Consider the following 22,093-nt stretch of genomic DNA (forward strand, 5'->3'; position numbering starts at 1 on the left):
GGGCAGAGCTGCGCTGGTCCCAGGAGCGCAGGCAGCTCTGCAGGGCCACCGGGAGCGGGGCGGAGCTTCTCCCCCGGCTCCCGGTGGCCGGGCAGAGCTGCGCTGGTCCCAGGAGCGCAGGCAGCTCTGCACGGCCACCGGGAGCGGGGCGGAGCTTCTCCCCCGGTTCCCGGTGGCCGGGCAGAGCTGCGCTGGTCCCAGGAGCGCAGGCAGCTGTGCACGGCCACCGGGAGCGGGGCGGAGCTTCTCCCCCGGCTCCCGGTGGCCGGGCAGAGCTGCGCTGGTCCCAGGAGCGCAGGCAGCTCTGCAGGGCCACCGGGAGCGGGGCGGAGCTTCTCCCCAGGCTCCCGGTGGCCGGGCAGAGCTGCGCTGGTCCCGGGATTGCAGGCAGCTCTGCGCAACCCTCGGAGCTGGTCTCCCGAGGGTTGCGCAGAGCTTCCTGAAGCCTGGAGAGCGAGAGGGGTCGGTACGCACCGACCCCCCTCGCTCTCCAGGCTTCAGCGAAAGCCTGCATTCGCCCCATAAGACGCAGGCACATTTCCCCTTCATTTTTGGAGGGGAAAAAGTGCGTCTTATGGGGCGAAAAATACGGTATTTTTTTTTAGCCTGGGGTTTCTTTCTCCAGTAAATCTGAGAGTATTTTCTTCTTTCTTTTTCTTTCCACCTCACCCATGATGTGATATAGAATTTATATGAACACATTAAGATGTGCTGCCTACCGGTCATAGTGTAGGGATCTATAGAAAGAGAACAAAGCACAACAGTGCCTTTCACTAGGCACAACAATGAGTGAGACTACCAGCCAACTATATCTATTGGGATGATTATCTCTGGAACCTGAGCACACTTGAGCTCTTTCCTGACAGAAATTCCTATGATGGGAACTTCTGTGTGACAGAGAGCAATTCAACAACTGTGCCATATGGACAATATAAGGCGAAACATCCTTTAGGAATGGATTGCATTCCTAAACACCCTTCCTACACATACAGTATATATTAAACAAGTTTCAAACTGGTTAGTGAAGATCCTTGAGAATAAGGGCAGAGTTATTTTATCTTTTTTAAAAAAAAAAATAGGTAACTGTTTACTCTAAAGGTAAAGGTAAAGGGACCCCTGACCATTAGGTCCAGTCGTGGCTGACTCTGGGGTTGCGGCGCTCATCTCGCTTTATTGGCCGAGGGAGCCGGCATTTGTCCGCAGAGAGTTTTTCCGGGTCATGTGGCCAGCATGACTAAGCCGCTTCTGGCGAACCAGAGCAGCACACGGAAACGTCGTTTGCCTTCCCACCAGAGTGGTACCTATTTATCTACTTGCACTTTGATGTAATTGTTTACTCTATATTATGTTTAAAACTGGAGTCCCACACTATTTTTTTTGCAAACATGAAAGCAATATTGGCCATGCCTTATGAAAATGGTTGCTTGTTGAATAAGAGCAAGGGCAACTGACAGTAGTTTAACTGAATAAGCCTTTTTCAGCAAAATCACTGACACTTGCCCTCATTTGACCTCACTGACATGCAAAATTCGATTGGCTGTGATCTCAGGGGGAGTTCATCACATGTTCCAAGAATAGGTAGGGGAGTTGTGGGGCAATGTGTGCTATCCCTGTCCACTGCTGCTGCAACAGGGGTTGGGGTGGGCTGGGCAGTGCCTAATGACTTGAACACGTGACCTGTTTTGAATGTCTGGGCCCCCTTTTATTTAGCAGCAGCATCACATCAGGCACGGCATCATGATATCGTCCCCTTAACTCACACGACTGGACTGAGTCACCCTTATGACTAATTTAGGGATCTGAAGCAGCAGCCAAGAGAAACAATGTTGCTGAACATGATTGGGGGGGGAATGAATACAGTATGCTTACAATCTAAGGTTAATTAGAGTGCCCATTCCATTCATGGAAGGGACTGAGCTCCACCAGAGGCTGCTGATGGAGGAAGTTACAGGTAAGGTGTATGTGGGAGGGGAATAAATGACTTTTTTGCAGCCACCTCCCATGTAGAAAGTCCCCTGTAAGATATCATCTTTAGTTAAAATACATTCAATCAGTGCTGATCCCAAAGCCAAGGCCAAGGAAGAGGCCCTGTGCTTGAAGGAAACACCCACATCTGCATAGGGCTATCTGCATCAGGAACCACAGATGTCATAAAACCAACCCCAATATTGTTTCTTACAGACTCAGGGGTCCAATTAAAGAGTTAGTCATAGACAGTCAGAGTTGTCTCCCCCTGGGAGTAATGTAGGCATATGATTAAGTACATCACACTTATCACTGGGAAGATAGAGGACAATCAATGTTACCCCCTGTCTGTGGGAGATTCCTAAGTGAAAGTGGAGAGAATAAGGAATTTATCAAGGGTCTTCTTGCTTCCCACTTCAGGGATGAAATGTGTAACGACATTAATGATTTGCCTTGGAAGGGAAGAGTTCAGATTGACTCTCATGGTGGCTGTTAAAAGCCAAATTGGATGAGCCCTCCTGGGGAGGAAAAGCCTAACTTTCTAATGCCGTTTTTCTCAGCTGCCAGCCACATCCAGTCTGAAGGTTCTGTGAAAGATGAGGAGCACAAAAATACAATACTGTTCAGAATAATCTATTACCTCATGCATCTTAACTCTGCTGCATAATTACAGTGGCAACTCTGAGCTAATATTGCTTTGCTGGATCCCTGATTAGGCATTCAGGATTCTTCAGCTGTGGTTTGCCTGTGGGGAACCCTTTAAGGAAACGGCAGTTCTCTTCAGGCATTCCAGATGCGTGCAAGAGGAACTTCAAGCCTTCCATGAGTTGCAGAGTGAATTTCTGAAGCAGGGAACCTCCTGGACTCATGGAAGCTCCTTTGCAGTTAAGATGAGGGTTCTAAATTGTGATGGGCAAATCTTCCGATTTCTGTTTCTCCCAGTTTATCATTTCCCCAATCTTGAGTTCAGTTCTCCATGGAACTGAACTCTACTTAAGTTCAGTTCTCCATATTTCCACATCAGTGTGCACCTTTTTTAAAAAAGTCCTCATATGTGCTCCCCCCCAATATACACATTCTAGTATGCAGTTTTTACTAATGCATACATTTTTTTTGCAAGCCATTTCCCCTAACATAATGCATTTTTTGTATGCCATTTTCACTAATACATGCATTTATCTGCACACTTCATCCCAGCATGTACATTTTTGTACACATTGCTTGACTGGAGAACTACACTGTAAAGTTTGGAGAACTGTGAATTTCAAAGGATGGCAGTGTTTCAACTCACATATAGTTTTGGAAAGTATGAATTAGGTAGGTTTGCCTGTAGATGTGAACTGATTTGAATTTATCTCCCATCCTAGTAAATCGGATGGGGGCCTCTGCACAAATACAAGAGGGTCCCCACTTCAGAAGTTCACCATCCAGCTCATGGAGGGTGACAGGGACAACAATGGGAGCAGAGCTCAGCCTGCTGTTTTTGCACACAAGCAGAATGTCTGAGCAGGAGTTGGGTTCCAAACATGTTACAGGTGCCTTGAAACAGACCACCTTGCAGTAAAATCCTTTCTGTTAGGGCCAGACTCCAGGTTGCCTCCAGGAGGGATTCAAGCACAAATCAGAAATTTAGGTTTTTGCAATTAGAATGGATTAAAGGGCAACAAATCCTTTTAAAAATGACTTTTTGCAGTTGGGGGAATGATGGGAAAGGCACTGAAAAGTATGGGATGAAAAATGATTAATGGGAAGACATATAAGCAATCAGGATGAATGGTCTTTGCCTCAAACAAATCAGAACAAATGGTCGATGTGGACTAGCCTTTGTCTAAGTTTTGTGCACGCAAATCAGGATGAATGCTCAGTAAACAGCTGGCTTGCAGAAGGTGCCAGAGTGGATACTTCTTCTTGACTATCCTGTCCCTTAGTTCAGTTCTTTATTAATCATAATGAGTTAGTCAACCACTGTCCCTACAGTATCTTCAAGCTTTCTTGAGGTGTTTCCTTTTCAACTGTCCTACAGAGAATTTGTTATTTGCTACTGCTGCTGCTTCTTTTAAAAAAAGCTTCGATACAAAAGGCTGGTTGGCAAGAAGCCCCCTCAGGTGCTGGTGTGTTTATGGTGTCTAAATAGGAGCAGGCAGACAGTTTAGCGGGCTTGCTGCTCTATTCTTCTTGTTACAATAGTAGAAATCCAGACTGAAAAGAAAGCAGGTGTGTGATACACGGGGGGGGGGGGAGAGACCCTTTTTTCTTTTGCTCTGGAGGTGGGGAGGGAGCAACAAAGCAGGGACATTCATAAGGCAGGAATGAGATGGGAAGAACACTGGAAGGAGGCATTGGCCCAGTGTGGTGATTGGAAAGGTGTTGTGGTTCAGGTCTTTAGCTAGAATAATGCGAAGACTAGAGGGGAATATTATTGAGCAGGGAAGTTTGTGTGAAAGGCTGTAGTGGTAGCACACTGAATCTATTGAAGAAATAATCTAATTGCCCCTTTTTGCAAATTGCTTTGTTGCCTTCCATAATTCCCCTCTTCCCACTTCACATTTATTGGTGTTTGGCATATAACTGAGCTGCAGTTTCTTATTTCCCAGGGCAAATTGCGTGCTTAATTCGAAGCTGTATAACTAAAACATTTGAGAGTGTGTTCCTTCCAATAGGCTGTGAAACTCTTACCCCTCTACTTACCAAGAGAATCATGCAGAGATTTTCACATACACACAGATATTCTTTTGGATGCTGTCCCTAACTTACTCACACGCATACTCATCTTCTGTTGCATAACAGTTGCATAAGGTCATATGACACATAAGAACAGCTTTACTGGGTTAGATCAATAAGCACATCTAGTGCACTTTTCAGACAGATGCAATTAACAGGGGCTCCTGCCTCTGACTAAGACTGTTCTTATTTTATTTCTTTCCATTATTTATTTAAAATGTTTTTGTGCCACCTTGCAAGACAAACAGCCCCTTCAATCCACATTTTTCATCTGTATCTATATATCTATATCTATCTGCATATATCTACATACACGCAAGCGCACACACACACGGCTGCCACCCCTGCTCATGTTGCTCAACAAGCCTGCCAAACCTCCCACATTATTGCCAACCCCTAAACCACTTGCAAACCCTTTATATCCTTTATATCTCATCTAAACCTCCACATCCCTTCATAGCTCCTTCAACCCCTGCTACCCCCACCCCATTGCCAACCTTCACCCCCCCCCCACAATTTGCTCCAAATTCCCTCACCCACAACCCTCACAGATCCGTCCTGAGTTTGCACAGCCACTGCCACTCATTTTCTCTCCTCTCCATGCTGCTAACAGAAGGAAATGGGTAGTGGCATGGGGCAAAGGAAAACCACTTGCTCCTCATCAGTCCCCTCTCCTCCACGAGTGGGATATTGTGATTGGGAGTGTGGAGGGGGGAGTTCATGGCACACTGTGGGCAGCAGTGACAATGATAGTCATGGGGAGTAAATGAAAGCCTGCAGGCCACTGAACCACTAGGACGCCTGCCCGTTTGGACTCTGGGCTTCCTTTGCCCTTTTGTGTCTGCATGCAGGTGTGTGTGTGTGGGGGGTGACATGGGGAAAAGGGGAAGGCTTGCTCACTGGCACTGCTAGTCTGCCTGCTTAGTAGCTCCACCTGCTGTGTCACGCTGCAGTTCCTGTGGCTTTGTAGCAAAGGTCATGCAAACTTGTTTCCTTATATAGTAAGATATCTATCTATCTATCTATCTATCTATCTATCTATCTATCTATCTATCATCTATCTATCTATCATCTATCTATCTATCATCTATCGTCTCTTAGGGCCCAAGGAGGTAGTTGCAGGTAGTCTTTGAAATATCCTGTTTAGGGCTTCAAAAGGTAATCACCAACCACTCAGAATTGTCATTATGTATTCTGGTCACTTAGACTCCACAAGCAATGAAGCAGCTGCATTTTGCACCAACCAGAGGTTCAAACCATCTTGGAAGGCAGCCTTGCGTATAACATATTATGGTAGTCCAGTCTGGATGTGCCCAGGGCATGAATACCTGTAGCAGGGTCTTTCCCCCCTACTTAGGGAAACACCTGATGAATAAGCAGAAGCTAATAAAAGGCAGTCCTGGCAATGAAGCTGATTAAAGGCACCTTCTTAAAGCCAGAAGCACCCCCAAACTGTGCCCTTTGCCTTTTTTGGGGGGGGGGAGTGCATTCAGCTATGGATGATGCAAGAGGAAAATCTGTAAGAGGATGTCACAATGATAGAGTATGCATTTTTTAAAAAAATACTGGCTGTATCATAATCATGATAATGTATATGTTTTCCTGCTTGTTTGGTCAAAAGTCACTGTTGTTCCCATTCTCCATGAATTTTGAACCAAAATATATTAATGCTGCACAGATCCTGCCTTCTGTTTCTTGAATGTTTCCATCCCTGGTAAAAATGGCCTCCATTTTTCTACTTCATGATCAAGGTGCTTCAGGATTTCTTTATTGTTTCAGTGTGTGTGGAGTTTTGAGCTTGCCTTACAGTGGTTGTGAGATGGCTGAGGGTAGCATGCATGTTTTTCTTTCCATTAAACATTTCCCCTGCACTCTGTAGCCTCCCTGGATGTCTGCACCTCCTGATCTGAAAAAGAGCCCATGCGAAGACTTATCTCATGATGTCTTCCCCTGGGCTTTAACTGAAGTGTGGATACCCACAAAAGCTGTGGAGCACAGATCAGCAGAGAGACAATGTGTCTAGAATGAAAGAACAATGACGAAAACCCCTCAGCCACCTTGAAAGTAAGGTGTACCCACACCCACATCCACACACCCCTCTTCATTTCATACATAAGAATTTCACCCCCCAAATCCTTCTTTTTTGATAATTTCAAATGCAATTTCTTACTTATTAATTGATGGAGAATGGTAAAATAAAAATGATGATGATAGGAGAAATGTTTGGCACAGCAGTAGAATACATTAAATCCCACCATCTTGTGACATTGAGTTTCACGGATGTGCTGCATTATAATCCCTTTTGTTTGCTTTGCTCCCTGAATTTATTACATTTCTTCAGTGACCTAATTCTTGTATTAGAATGATACCAAATAAAAGAAGCACTATTAGAAACTACATTGGTTCCGCTGATGTACCTGTGCAACTCTGACCTTGCTGTCCTCCCATCCCTCCTTCTCCAAGTACGTGGCAGTGATGCTCCTGCTGGGAGACCATTGGTTGGTCTGGTTCTGCCTCACCTGCCATACTGGATGAGTTGTTCCGGGTGCCGCCATGCCAGTTCCAACTCCCTAGCAATTCCTTCCTTTAGTTTTTCAAGGCTGAACAGTAAAGAGTGTCCTGTTCCTTTTGCTCTTTTTTGCGCTAGTTGTAGATGCTACATAAATTCTTAGTAACAATGATGATGGTAATGATACTCTGCTATAACGCTGTGAATTCCAAATGGGAATTAAAAGTACATTTTAAGTCTCCTATTTAAAAGCCACCCAGGACTTCTTAAGAATATGTTGGAACCTGGTCAGGGCTTTCTGGGGGGATTCTGCCAGCCTTTGCTAGGCAGAAAGCTAGACTAATGAAATTTTCTAAATGCCCTGACCTTAATACTCATTAAGCTATGAATTTGCAAACTGTGGCTTTTCCAGTGGTTCACACACTTTCTCCTCAGTGCTTTAGGCATGTGACTCACATGCTAAATTCAAGATTCTCCACCTACAGACTTCAGGAGTAAAGCCATATTCAGTCTTTCATAAAATGTATTCCAGTCCCAGAGGCATAGATTCTTTGCAGAGCATAGCAGCATGGCTGTGTTGACATACGTGGATGGAGATTTTTAGGTGGGTTTTTGTACATGATGCTTTCCAATGAAGGCATTAATCTCATAATAAGATGGAAGTGTGACATGGTCTTGGGATAAAATAAGTCAGCAAATAATGAGAACTAAAGAAACTGTTCAGAAACAGTTCACAGCCACAAAGTTCACAGCCAGTGGAGCTTTTAAAAGGACACAGATCATGCTAGTATGTATCTTTTTAAAAAATAAAATAAAAATTTCGCACCTCAAGCTACTCAGGCTTCTTCATTCTTCCTGGATTAGCTTTGTAGTTGATCTCTGTGAATGGTATGCAGTGCTGGTCAAAGAAATTTTGGCACCTGAGGCAGCAAAGCAGAAAATGGCATCCCTGCTGCCAATTGAGATGAGAGAGGTGAATGAAGATCAGCATCAGCATGAAAGGGGAAAGTGAAGATCAGAGCCTGGAAATCAAGGGGGAGAGTGAAGATCAGCCTAGGAACAAAAGGGGAACATGGAGATCAGCTTTGGAATAAGAGGAGATGGCGTCAGTATAGGAGGAAGGGACAGCAGAGGCAGCAGGCGGCAGATTTGCCACCCCTCTTAGCGGTCCCGATCTGCTGCCTGATGAAGCTTCCTCACCCAGCTTCCTAGGTGAACTGACCCTGATGGTACCCCACCACAGTGCTATATAGTCAGATTTGGCCATGTGATAGCATCCCAAGCAAACAATGCCAAGTGAAAGCAATTGAAGGTAATGGCAAGTGAGAGAAATATAAACAAGGAAATGTTTTTTCAATGAGTGCTGTAAAGGGGAGGTATTTTTCAGCACCACTAAAAAGAGCAATGAAAAACTTAGTATTTTTGGCTCAGCTCTTAGATAATGTTTAATCACATACTTGATAAACCACCATGAAAGTTAAGTAGGAATATATTGATCCCGGTTCTCAACATTTCCCAGAGCTGTATAACAAGTCAGTGCTAGGGGTTCTACCAAGTTGCCACCATGTCAGATTTGCCATGCCAGATGGCCTTTTGCTGGACTTACATAAAGTTTAAAGTTGAAACATTTGTAGTCTGGGTGGCCTTGTGAACAGAACAGACATGCTTCCTATAATAATTTTGGGGAGGAGCTATCAGGATGGGAGAAAAGAAAGTTCATAACAACCTCTATGCTTGTGCAAAGGCAGGTTAGAGATGTATGAATCTTTCAATTCAGGCTTCTAATTTTTCTGATCTTATGTTCAGTTTACCTCATTTCTGCATCAGTTTGAATCTTTTTTATTCAAGTAATCATTAAAATTGGCCTACATTTTAGTGTACAGTACTCCCAATATAAGCATTTTGTGTTGATATGAGTTTGGGGGAGGTTGGGGAACTGGTCAGGTAAGTTCCTTTGAAGATGAAAACCAGATGGCCACTTTAGTGCTCTGCTGAGCACTTCACAGGGATGAGCTGGTTGCAATAGCTGCATCTAGGTGAGAAAGAATGAAAAGGGCAGCAAGCAGGGCTAGGCTTGGGAGTTGCTTTGTGAGTTGGAGCCTCACTCTTTCTTTTGAAAGCTGTACAGTGGTACATTGAGTTACAAATGCCTCAGGTTACAAACGCTTCAGGTTACAAACTCCACTAACCTGGAAGAGTTACCTCGAGATGAGAACGGAAATTGTGTGGCAGCAGCGCAGCGGCAGCAAGAGGCCCCATTAGCGAAAGTATGCCTCTAGTTAATAACAGCTTCAGGTTAAGAATGAACAAATTAAGTTCGTAACTAGAGGTACCACTGTATTTTGAAAGCTTTCTATTGTCTTGTAATTTTATTCTTCCTGCTTTTATGACTGCTTCGGTTATTACTTTAAGCTTGATGCTTTCTTTGTTTGATTCTTTCTTTTTTGCAAAGTTCGTTAGGAAGAAAAATCTGTGCTCCATTTCCTTGAAGTTCCCTTTGCATGCATGGCTTGTGCTTGTGGCAAATGCCCCCCATAAAGGTGGCTGTGGTAGTAATGTGACCAGGTTTTGGCTGCTTTAACACCCAACCTGACTTGAGAGGTCTGAGTTCTCTGCTTGTGGTAGTGTTTACTCATGTTAACTGTGACTGCTTAGCCCTTTAAAAACAAAGTTAAAATAAGGCACATTGAATTGGAAACAAAAACAAAGTTTTAGTAATACACACTCAAAGAGGGTTAAAGCTTACTGGTTACTCTGATAAGTCACAACATTTTGTTGCAATCAAAATAGCTTCTACAAAAGTAATTAAGAGCTTTATTTATCACTTTCGCTTTAAACCTGTTTCTAAATACTGTAAACTGTTTCCTCCAAGAACGGCTATTCGTGCTAATAAGCCAGTAGAAGACTTCCACCCCATTTCAAGGATCTTTTCCTTCCCCTGAAGGAAATAATCTAGTTTGCCCTTTCTAGCAGCTCCCTAACCACACAGCTATTCCCCCTTCCAAGCCCTTTCCAAGCCCAAACTGTCAGGTTCCTTATTTAACTCTCTGTTCCCTCTGGGTTACTTGACATTCCGCCCAGTCCTGATTGGCTGCAGGGTCTCTAGGGGGATGACCCAAGGTCTGTCCATCACAGTGCAGCCTAGGATGTGCCAGGAGATGTCTCTTGGATCTTTGCTGATCTATGGATGATGTTGGCTGGGATGCTAATAGACTGTGATAGTCTCCATATGTTGGACTAGAAGAGTCCTCCAAATGCCACCTGTTTGCTAATTTCCCCAGTGAACATCTTTTCTCCAACAATCCAGAATTTCCATCTGTTCCTCCAAATCTCTCTCTTGCCAAGAGTTACTTGAGTGAAGAGAAGACAGATGCTTCACCGCATCTACTCCAGCTGCTAAGTGTCTGTATGCATCTTCATGTTCCACACATGTTGCCTCCTTTTGACTCCTCCCTGAATGTACAACTCTTAATTTCATGTATAGGCAAGCAATAGTCCCGTCCATTTTAGAGACACAGAGCAGGAATCAAGAACTGTTTGCCCATGGGCCAAATCTTTCCCCTCCCCAACTCAGAGAGCAATCTGGTCCCATAGTTATCAGCTCAGAAACCAGAGAGATGTGAAGGCAGCAGCATCTGTGATCACTGAACACGTCAATGTGACACTTCTGCAAGGTGCTGGGCCAAAAGCCTAACACTATATGAGGCAGGTGAATCTGTCCTCCTAGTAAATCTAGTCGCCAGCGGAGGGGATAGAATCACAGTCATTGAAGGGAATGAGAAGGCCTCTAACCCCGTCCAGCCCCTTGCTGTGAATCTGTCCCATCCCCACACAGATCCTGTCATACAGCCCCAATTGTCACACCAGCAATAAGCAGGTACATGGCAGGAAATGTAGATTGTAGGGGACTCAAGCAAGCCAAAAAGCACTTGACTTGTTTAGGGCAGGGCCACAGCTCATCACCTTTGCATGCAGATGGTCCCAAGTTCAAGCCCCAGGATCTGCCTGTAGGGCTGTTGCCTTGACTGAAACTCTGGAAAGGGTATGCAAAATAAGGGTATGCAAAACTGAGCCAGAGGTGCCAATGTCTGACTCCATATAAGGAGTCTGTGTTCCTGCCTCCTCTCATTTGAAAACTATTATTATTTTTAAAAGGTAAAGGGACCCCTGACCATAGGTCCAGTCGTGGATGACTCTGGGGTTGCAGCGCTCATCTCGCTTTATTGGCCAAGGGAGCCAGCGTATAGCTTCCAGGTCATGTGGCCAGCATGACTAAGCTGCTTCTGGCGAACCAGAGCAGCGTACGGAAATGCCATTTACCTTCCCACCAGAGCGGTACCTATTTATCTACTTGCACTTTGACGTGCTTTCGAACTGCTAGGTTGGCAGAAGCAGGGACTAAGCAATGGGAGCTCACCCTGTCGCGGGGATTCAAACCGCCAACCTTCTGATCGGCAAGCCCTAGGCTCTGTGGTTTAACCCACAGCGCCACCTGCATCCCTTATTATTATTAATTTGTATACTGCCCTTAATCTGAAGATCCCAGAACAGTTCACAACAGAAAAATCCAAAATGAGAATACAAGATACATCATAAAGCAAAAGCAAACCAATAATGCCCCCTCCCGCCAACACATTAAAAAAAGCCATAGAATGTTAATTAGCCAGACTATGTTTCAAACGAGTGAGACTGCTGGTCTCAAAACTGCCTTTGTTCTATGTTGAAGCAGATGACAAAGAAGAAGAAAAAGCCCTTTGCAGATACAGTCTTGTAGTGCAGATGATACTGATTCAAGAACAGTGTCTTCCTTAAGGGCATCACAAAGATACACACATACTTTGCTTCTGTAATTTAGAGGCAGACACACAGACTCGTAAATCCATCGTGCGCCGTGTCTTAATGACATGAGGGGCTTTATGAGAAGAAGGTCCTAGCTCGGACAAATTGTGCCCCATGGATGGGCCAGACAAAAGCAGTGCTGCAGAAAAATAAAATAAAAGTGCCTCATCCATCTCCTTGCATTGCCCTTTTTGTCTTGCTTGCTGCATTAAGAGTACAGGGTGTGCCTTTAATTGCGTGTCTTCAAGGATGACATCAGCATGTGTTGGGATGAAGCAGCAGCTATGATAAAAACCTGAGCTTTCAGAAGCGGCTTTACAAACAGAGCCGCTGTTAGGCATTTGGGCACTTTAAAAGCCACCTGAACCTGACAGCCCATCATGCACCACAGCTTGTCTCACTCAGTTTGGCCATTGCCCTCTGCACCAGCTGGCTGCCCTTCCCCTTCCAATCCCCCAGTGGCCAGGCTCCCAAATTCTGAATAGTTCCTCATTCTAGTGGTCACATTTGGCCTCATGTCTAGCAGATTCCTCTCTGATTTCCAGCCCTTTGAATCCATGGTATCGCTTTCCCCAACCTGGTGCCCTCCAGATATTTCAGACCTCGCTGATGGGAGCTGTATTCTGGAACAACTGGAGGGCACCCAGGCTGGGGGGAAGGCTGTTGTTGTGGGTCCATCATTCCTCTCTCCACCTGATGAAACTGCTGAATTGCTACCCGATGCAAGCCATTTCCTGAGGCTTGGTCACTGTTAAAGGCATGACAAATGTTTGCTTTCTCCGTTACTGCATTTCCTTTTCTGTGGGAACGCGGTTATATAAACCCATCCATCCATATCCATATATGAATTTATCCAGGCTCCAAGGATTTTCCTAAGAACAGCACTGTTTATTGCTTTTTAATTCACTCTATTAGTAATGCACTATTAGGAAAGCTGCATTAACCTTTCCGAGTACAGCCATTTTTGGAAACAACGCAGCACAATAGCGAGGGTTTGTTGGGTGACAGGAGACAATTTCAAAAGCTCCTTAACGCTATTCTTTAGTGACTAACACATTGCTGAGAATCTGCACCCTCTTTCCTATTATGAGGGACTTTTTGAGTACTTTAAAGGGCCAAACTAGAAATGACATTATAAATGCATCTTTGCATTTACAGTGTAGTGTTGTTGTTTTAAATGTAAACAGTATGGTTGGTATGTGTGTATTGTGGGGGTGGGGAATAATAATTACTGGAATCACAGAAGATATGGAATGGAGATGTAACTCTTTCCTCCTCTACTGCGGTCCTCAGGGAAAATGCTGGTATTTCTTTCGGGTGAGGAATCCTGCATTGCTGCCAACTGGAATTACACCCCCAGGACAAGGAGCAACTTCAGATAGGGGATTTTTTTCAGATCTGAAGTTAAATTCCCCCTTCCACACCTGCTATGATCCTAATAATTATTGTCAGCCTCCCCTGCTGATGCTATTTGGATTTTTAAAAAGCAAAAAACAAAACAAAGCCATGCACATCCAATGAAATGATGGATATAATGTCATGCCTAGTTTAAGAACATAAGAAGAGTCTGGTGGATGAGGCCAGTGACTTATCTGGTCCAGCATCCTGTTCTCAGAATGGTCAACAATATGTCAGTGGGAAGCCAGCAAGCAGAGCCTGAGGGCAGCACTCTTCCCTCCTGCAGTTTCCAGAAATAGGTACAGTCGTACCTTGGAAGTCAAATGGAATCTGTTCCGAAAGCCTGTTCGACTTCCAAAACGTTCAAAAACCAAAGCGTGGCTTCCGATTGGCTGTAGGGAGCTCTTGCAGCCAATCAGAAACTGCGGAAGCCCCATCAGACATTTGGCTTCCAAAAATAGTTCGCAAACCGGAACAGTCACTTCCAGGTTTGTGGCATTTGGGAGCCAAAATGTACGAGAATTAAGCTGTTCGAAAACCAAGGTACGACTGTATTAGTATCATACTACCACCGACAGTGAAGGTAGAACAGTGGATTATAGCCCTCAGTTTGTCTGCTAAATCTCTCCTGGCAGGGCTCTCTATATTTTGGGAATGTGGTAATCAGTATGTTTAGGTGTGCAAGTTGTTTAATTGCTGGTTCTTTGCAAGTGGAAGTTGCATAAAACGCAGCAGGATATACCTCTAAGCTGGGTGCATTCTCCATCTTTGATTCCCATGTGATGGTTTGCATGTGATGGTTTTCTGGCATATTCCCTAAATCTGCCGTCACTAGATCATGCCATCCAAATGTTGTTGGACTACAACTCCCATCAGCCCTAGCCAGCTGGCCTTGGATTATAGGATTTGTAGTCCAACAACATCAGGAGGCCACCAGGATGGCGAAGGCTGCCCTTGATATACCTTAAGATTGTGCATAGATGAGAGCAACATTTCTGTCCCACTCTTCCTTGAGAAAGCTTGAAGCTGCTTACAAAAGCTCCTCATGCTCTGCCATCTGAGAGGTTGCAGCTTCTCAACTTTGTGGTGTGTCCAACTTTCCTGGGAAGACACAGAGAGCTTATGTTAGCTATCCTTGCCTTCAAACTCTGGGTTTTACCAGGACTGACAAGGTGCTTTTATTGCCACAGTTTATTGCTCAATGCAAACAAATGGGAGTCTCCATTCATTCTGTGTTTACATCCCTAACTGTACAAATATGCCAGTTTTGCTTCTTGGCTTGTATTTAGTATAAAGTAATGAATTGCTGTACTGCTTGCAAGTGACTGGGGACAAGTGCCATATGGCAAAGCTAAGTTACAATGTTCAGCTTAATTTCCTACAAAGGGCCAGCGTTGGCCAGTTCACTGCCAGAACAGGAATGGAGACAATGTATATCCTGTAATTCTGTTAGGCAATGGCAAAGACCTTTCCCAGCCCTGTTATTTGAGACAATCCTTTGGAGTAGGGAACCTGTGACACTTCAGTTGCTGTTGCTCTCCAACTCCCATCAAGCCCAGCCAGCATGGCCAATGGTCAGAGACAATAGGAATAGAACACGGAGCTTTCCTAATAAACACAGAACTGTCATTGAGACATTAGTCTTCCCTGCCTCTCTGATGCCATCAGCAAAGAAAAGGTGGACCACTGGTATTTCTTCCTCATAATTGTTGTGTGTGCTTTAAAGCGTTGTGTGTTGTTCTTTTTACTGATTTTATGTATTTTTTAATCTATTTGCTTTTGTTGAAAATCACCCAGTGACATAGGGGAGCAGCTAATAAATAATGTTTATCATTTTAGGACTGTCCCATCACAGAAAGGCAAAGGGATATATGGTGTGATATATGGAGAGAGGAGTCTCCCCTTCTTCCCCAATCTATTTAAGGCCCAGAGATGCCATCTTCTGAAGAACATTGAGGAGGCCCAACACAACGTCCTGACATTGTTCACACAATGTTGCATAATGTCCTAGCTGTGCTCCACACCTGGTTCCATGTTTGGCCTCAACAATTGAGGGAGTGGCCTCCTAAAAATAAATAAATGATTGAGGGGGCCCAAATGGCTCAGCTCCCTGGAGTCAGTGCCTGTTGTAAGGCAGGAGACAGAAACCACAGACCTGCACATGCAGCTCTTCAGGTGTCTCTATCCAGCCTTCAGGATTCTCTTTAGATTCTGCCCCTCACCAGACGACGCCATCTCCTCAGACCACCCCCTTCACCCACCCCCCTCTGCATACCCCTCAAGTGCTTTTGCCTGTCTAGAATGTGTCTTTCAACTGTGTGGTCATGCCTCTTTCTTGCTTGGATGGAGGAAAGAGAGACGTGGGGTGGGGTGTAGAAACCTCTCAGTTTTTCATGGGTGGAACACAATCTGCTGTGCAAAGGGAAGAGTTGTATCCATACCTCTGCCTAATTTTGACACAAATTGTCCCTGCTGCTGGCAGGAGGTCCCTGGAAGGTTGTACATGAAGCAATGCAGACCTCAGGCTGAGAAAGTCCCTTCCCCCAGTACAAGGGATTGTTCACTTTTATGGAGTGTGTAGCATGTATATACATACGCATACCCTATTGCTGGTGCAATGGTGTACTATTGCTGGTACAATGATGTGGTGCTCGCACTAAAGCTTTTGATCACGGGTCTTTTTCCTCTTCTGTTTTTAATGAGGAGTGTTTACTTTCACTATTTGCTTTTTTGTGGGGTGCCAGTTCAATTGGGTTACAAGATGTATGCCTGGAGATTGGAAGAATGGAGTTAATTAAGTAGAATAATTGCAAATAATAAATTGTGCACCTGGACAAATAGCCAGTAGAATGAATCAATTAACATTCAGCCTTAGCTGGGAGCAATGAATAATGGATACCCTTTTGTACACCAAAGGAAAGTTCTGAAACTTCTCGTGAAGTTTATTTCAGTGCTGCCATATGTGGAGGACTTCAAGAGAGATTCCATGAATCATGCATCATATGAAAGCATCCCTTGTAATGACAGAGCTGGGGGCTAATTTGCATTTATGGGTGAACTTTCCCATGCTTCTGGGCAGTGGGACAAGGCTGGGGAGAGCCTGCTGCTGACTCCCATGGAGTTCTTTGTAGCAAGCAGCCAGCCTTCCCTGCTCAGACTGCAATAATGAGATGTTTTTGATTCCCTAATCTTATATAATTACTCTCAAAAATATCCTCCAATTCATCCCTGCCTTTGAAGTAGAAGCTTTGTATTCTGGGAAACACTGCCATCGATGGATTCCTGCTTTACCGGCAAATTAAACTTTTAAGAGGTGGCTTTTTAATTAAGCCCTTGGCCTGGCAATTTCGGGTTCATTACTGCACCCAGTGAGGCTGATAGTAATGCCTCTGGAAATAGGGGAAATCTCTCCCTAACTACATCAAGACATCATAAATGGCACATACACATACAACAAAAAACGTCTGGAATGGAACTGATATGTTGCATTCTGATTTTGTGCTATGTATCTTGAGTAATCAACCATGTAGTAAAATGATGATGTTGTTGCTGCTGCTGCTATGTACTAATACAAGGTCCCGTAGAACCCTGTCATAAATGTATCCAGAAGTAGAAAGAGTGATGTTCAAATAAGCCCTACATATCAGATGTTCCTTACCTATTCTACAACTGAAAATTTGTTGTTGTTATCTACAATTTGTCTACTAAGAGCTGAGTAGCAATACAAGCAGTTCTTGAAGTTATTTTCTATTAGTCACTGTGGCCAGGTTCAGTACAATCAGTACTAAACCATAGTATAGATTACAGTGGTACCTCAGTTTTCGAACAGAATCCATTACGGAAGTCCGTTTGAGTTCCAAAACATTCAAAAACCAAAAACCGAAAGCAGAAGCCTCAAAACGCAAGCCTCAAAATGGAAGCCGTGTTTCCTGTTTGACTTTCGAGGGGCGTTTGAAAACCGAGGCACTTACTTCCGGGTTTTGGGTGTTTGAGTTCTGAAACATTCAACTACAGAGGCATTCGAAAACCAAGGTACTACTGTATTGTGAATGGATCACAGCATGTAAGCTTCTATACTTAGGCAGGAATAACCAGCTGCACAAATACTGGCTTACCAGTAGCACATGTAAAAAGGATCTAGCTTGACATGAGTTTATAGTATGATTCTAAAGGAAGGAAGGAAGGAAGGAAGGAAGGAAGGAAGGAAGGAAGGAAAGAAAGAAAGAAAGAAAGAAAGAAAGAAAGAAAGAAAGAAAGAAAGAAAGAAACCCTAATGCTATTCTAGGCTTTATCATCAGAAGTATAGTGTCTCAGGAAGTAATAGTACCACTCTCTTTCTGCCTTGGTCAGACCCCATCTGGAGTAATGTGTTCAGTTCTGGGTGCCACAATTTATTGACATGCTGGAATGTGTGCAGAGGAGGGCAACCAAGATGACCAAGGTGCCTTATGAGGAATGGTTGAGGGAACTGGGCTTGTTTAGTCTGGAAAAGAGGAAAATGAGAGGAGATATTATAGCCATCTTCAAATATCTCAAGGGCTGTACCATGGAAGATAGAGCAAGCTTGTTTTCCCCTGCTCCAGAGGGTAGGACCTGAATCAATGACTTCAAGTTACAAGACAAGAGATTCCTACTAAACATGAGGAAGAACTTTCTGCTGGTAAGAGCTGTTTGACATTAGAATGGATTCCCCTTGAAGGTGATGGAGTCTCCTTTGTTGGAGGTTTTTAAGCAGAGGTTGGATGGTCATCTGTCATGGATGCTTTAGCTGAGATTCCTGCATTGCAGGGGCTTGGACTAGATGACTCTACAATTCTATGAGTCTATGATTCTATGATATGATTCCACTTTTCTTCCTTGACATGGAAGAAGAGAAGAATGAAAGCCATGTATCAATTTGCATTTTAGGCCAGGTTATTTTGTAAACAGCTATCATGGGAAACCTCAGAAGTCTCTGAACCATAGGGCTGAAGAGAAGGGGAAATTGGACTCTTTGCAGTTGCATCTCAAAGCAAGTTTCTATTGGTATCAATGGGAGTTTCCCATGAAATGCAAATAGCAGCTTCAGGGAGGTATTTATTATGGTGTGTGTGGGGGGGGGGAGAGTTAAACTCCCTACCACCCACTTTTACTAGGCTGCTATTTGCATAATTTTTAAAAATGTGCATGTTTACTGCATGCATGGAATTTACGTCATATCTAGTTTGACCCATAAGAATGAAATATATGCACGTTGGGCAAATTTATGCTGCACAGTAGCTACAAAAAGCTGAGCTGCTATTCTGTACTCGTCTATTGGTGCACACAAAATGACATAATGTCTCACTGAGGAAGCGACAGCCCTTTCCCAATTTGCTTCCTGACCTATTTCCTTTTTAAAAATTGCCAGGAACTGTGAGTGAAATATATATGCCTTTTCGCTGTCTGCAACCTCTGTCCACATCTGACATTATTATTTTTCTAATGTGGTTCAGGCTCTTTGCAAAATGAAACAAAGAACTCTGGAGTTTGGTATACCGTGCAAAACGGCCACATTGAAGCAACAACACTAGGGTTGCCATATGTCCAGAATTTCCTGGGAATACCCAGGATTTGAAACAGTGTCTGGGCAAAAATTGCTGAAATGTCCGGGAAAATCCAGATGCATGGCAGCCCATGTTGGAAATGTAGATTTTGGTGAATTTCATTTTAAATTAATATATATTAATATATGGTATATTTTTTTGAGATTTCATAAAAAAAAACCCACCTCAACAACTTTTGTGTCTGGAATTTCACTTTCTGAAATACTGCAACCCTAGCATATATGTCTGTATAGTAAAAGCTATGGTTTTCCCAGTTGTGATGTATGGAAGTGAAAGCTGGACCATAAAGAAGGCTGATCACCGAAGAATTGATGCTTTTGAATTATGGTGCTGGAGGAGACTCTTGAGAGTCCCATGGACTGTAAGAAGATCAAACCTATCCATTCTGAAGGAAATCAGCCCTGAGTGCTCACGGGAAAGGACAGATCGTGAAGCTGAGGCTCCAATACTTTGGCCACCTCATGAGAAGAGAAAAGACCCTGATGTTGGGAAAGATCAGGAGAAGGGGATGACAGAGGACGAGATGGTTGGATAGTGTTCTCAAAGCTACCAGCATGAGTTTGTCCAAACTGCGGGAGGCAGTGGAAGACAGAAGTGCCTGGCATGCTCTGGTCCATGGGGTCACGAAGAGTCGGACACGACTAAACGACTAAACAACAACAACAAAGCATATATGAAACTGCATTTTATCAAGTCTAGCCCAGTATTGTCTCCTATGGCCAGAACAGGAAGCATAGACATTTACTGTGCCTCTGAGTTGTGATCTCTTCCAAGAAGTGACTTTTATATTTTAGGCTTGTCTGAGAAAGCCACTGAAAAAACTAGACAATGTTATTAGAATCAGAGGCAACATTGAAGTTTTAGACATCACCGAAATGAGCAGCAAGAAGGCTTTTTGTCTGTAAAAAAGAGAGAGACAACAAGAAGAAAAGAATGTCAGTCACCTCCCGTTAAAGGTACTATAAAAGATCCTGTAATTTACCACCTCCCTGAAGAAGAATCTAATCATTAGGGGCCATTTCCCAACTGTTTTGTGTTTTTTAACACAAATTGCTGGATCAAATACTTTGGCACAGTGCTAAAATCAACCTGTCAAGTTTGCAGTTGATCAGCAGGTTTTGGGATGTTTCAGATTTGCTAACAGATACAGGGATTTTCAAAGCAAATGTCTGTCATGTTCCTTTGGCATTGATTGATTGATTGCAATAAAAAGGGCAAAATCTATTGGTCTCCTCCTTGATCTAAAGTGGTTTTGATATAGTTCTCCACATGAATGTGGATGTTAAATGAAGTTGCCAAGTACATCTGGTGTGGCCACTTATGCACACACACCCCTCCCAAAGAAGGCACCAATTTGCATAAAATCTGCATATGCTGATATATATGTATAGACACAAATTTAGAAATAATTACTTAAGACTGAAATACAATACATATCATCTATCTGCAGAGTGACTGCCAGGAAATATCATTGGGGTCTTCTGCTTGGCCCCATGACACTTCTGCTGTGTGGTCCTGCTGGGTTCCATCTTGTTCCTATGACATCTATATTAAAACGTTGGGAGGTGCCATGCACAGATTTGGAGCATGGTGTCATCAATATGCTGGTACACTCAGTTGTACCAGTCTATCTGAATCTGAAGAGGCTGCATTGGTGCTGGACTGGTGCCTGGATCCAATGATGGGCTGCATGAGAGAAAATGAAGGGAAAATAAATCCCAATAAGGTGGAAGTACCATTGAGCTGTGGTTCTTTGGTCCAGTAATTAGGGAGACAGCCTGTTCTGGAAAGAATGGCTCTCCCTCTGAAGGAACAGGCATATAGCTTCGGGGTAGCACTCCATTTAAAGCCGACACTGGAAACTCGGCTGTCTGCAGTGGCGAGGAGTGCATCAATCAGCTGCCCAAATGCTAACCATTCATGTGCAACTTCAACGGCCCTGATCTCACTTCTTATGGTTCTTTACCTTTAATATGGACTTGTCCTGGACAGTATTTCATACAGAGTACTTTCCTCTGCAAAGTAAGCTCCATGGCCACCCTAATGGTAGGAACAAAGGAAGCTGCCTTACGGGTCAGAACATTGGTTCGTCCAACTCAATATTGTCTACACCGACTTAGCAGCAACTCTCTGGGCTTTCAGACTGAGATCATTCCCAACCCTTCCTGGAGATGCTGGGGATTAAATCAAGGACCTTCGAGATGGTTGGATAGTGTTCTTGAAGCTACCAGCATGAGTTTGACCAAACTGCGGGAGGCACTGGAAGACAGGGGTGCCTGGCGTGCTCTGGTCCTTGGGGTCATGAAGAGTCAGAAACGACTAAACGACTAAACAACAAACCAAGGACCTTCTGTATGCAAAACAGATGCTCTGCCACTGGGCTATGGCCCTTCCCCAGCTATTGCCTTGTTGTTTCAGTTGTTCATTAGGCCACTTGCAAGGCTAGTAATGATTTCCTTGGTCTAAAAGATCCCCTTTCCATTCTCTCTCTCTCCTTTCTGCAGAACAAGTCAGCAGGACAGGGTGTAGACTTTTGCTTTCTGCCTATTTCCTTGAAGGGCTCACTGTGTCCTTGCTTTAAATCCAATATATGACTGGAGTGACCTCCAGTTACTACAATATTGTAAGAACTGCCCAATTTATCTCTGGAGGGAAAGAACCTTTTGATATATTAAAACAGAACTGTCCACAGTGGGGTCAGAGTTATCCATGAATCTTCTTAATGGCTGAGAACACTGCTACTGAGTAATAAAAGTCAATGTTGCCATAATTAGCATGGTATTGTCTAGTGGCAAATAGCCCATCAAAAATACAGCTTTGTCCATGGCATTTATTCGTTCTGTGTTTGGGTTGTGCTAATTACTCTATTGGTAGCTCAGATTCGGGTAGCTGCCTCAAATTGCCAAGGGAGGGAGAAACTGAATTTTAATTACACCATATTCTCCTCATGCATTTCCATCCAAGATGAAACAAAATGGAGCCTTTCATTAATGAGCTGCTCTCACAAACCTTGGAACACTCCATGATAAGAGAGGACATCTTGACAGACCGAACAAAGCCGGTTCTTTTCCCTGAG

The 22,093-nt window shown here is 43.9% G+C and overlaps 2 protein-coding genes across 4 annotated transcripts in view; both read left to right on the plus strand.

Annotated features, from left to right (window-relative positions):
* Window positions 1–5,555, plus strand: part of BCAS2 (BCAS2 pre-mRNA processing factor) — a 203,184-nt gene extending 197,629 nt beyond the window's left edge. Inside the window, exon 8 of the transcript XR_014008305.1 lies at window positions 5,538–5,555. The gene's annotated coding sequence lies outside the window, so the exon portion shown is untranslated. The remainder of the gene's footprint in view (window positions 1–5,537) is intronic.
* The window catches only part of SYT6 (synaptotagmin 6), a 134,290-nt gene that overhangs the window by 26,262 nt on the left and 85,935 nt on the right, over window positions 1–22,093 (plus strand). The window lies entirely within an intron of this gene.

The sequence above is a fragment of the Podarcis bocagei genome (assembly GCF_964188305.1).
Source record: "Podarcis bocagei genome assembly, chromosome: 5".
NCBI classification, from domain to species: Eukaryota; Metazoa; Chordata; class Lepidosauria; order Squamata; family Lacertidae; genus Podarcis; species Podarcis bocagei.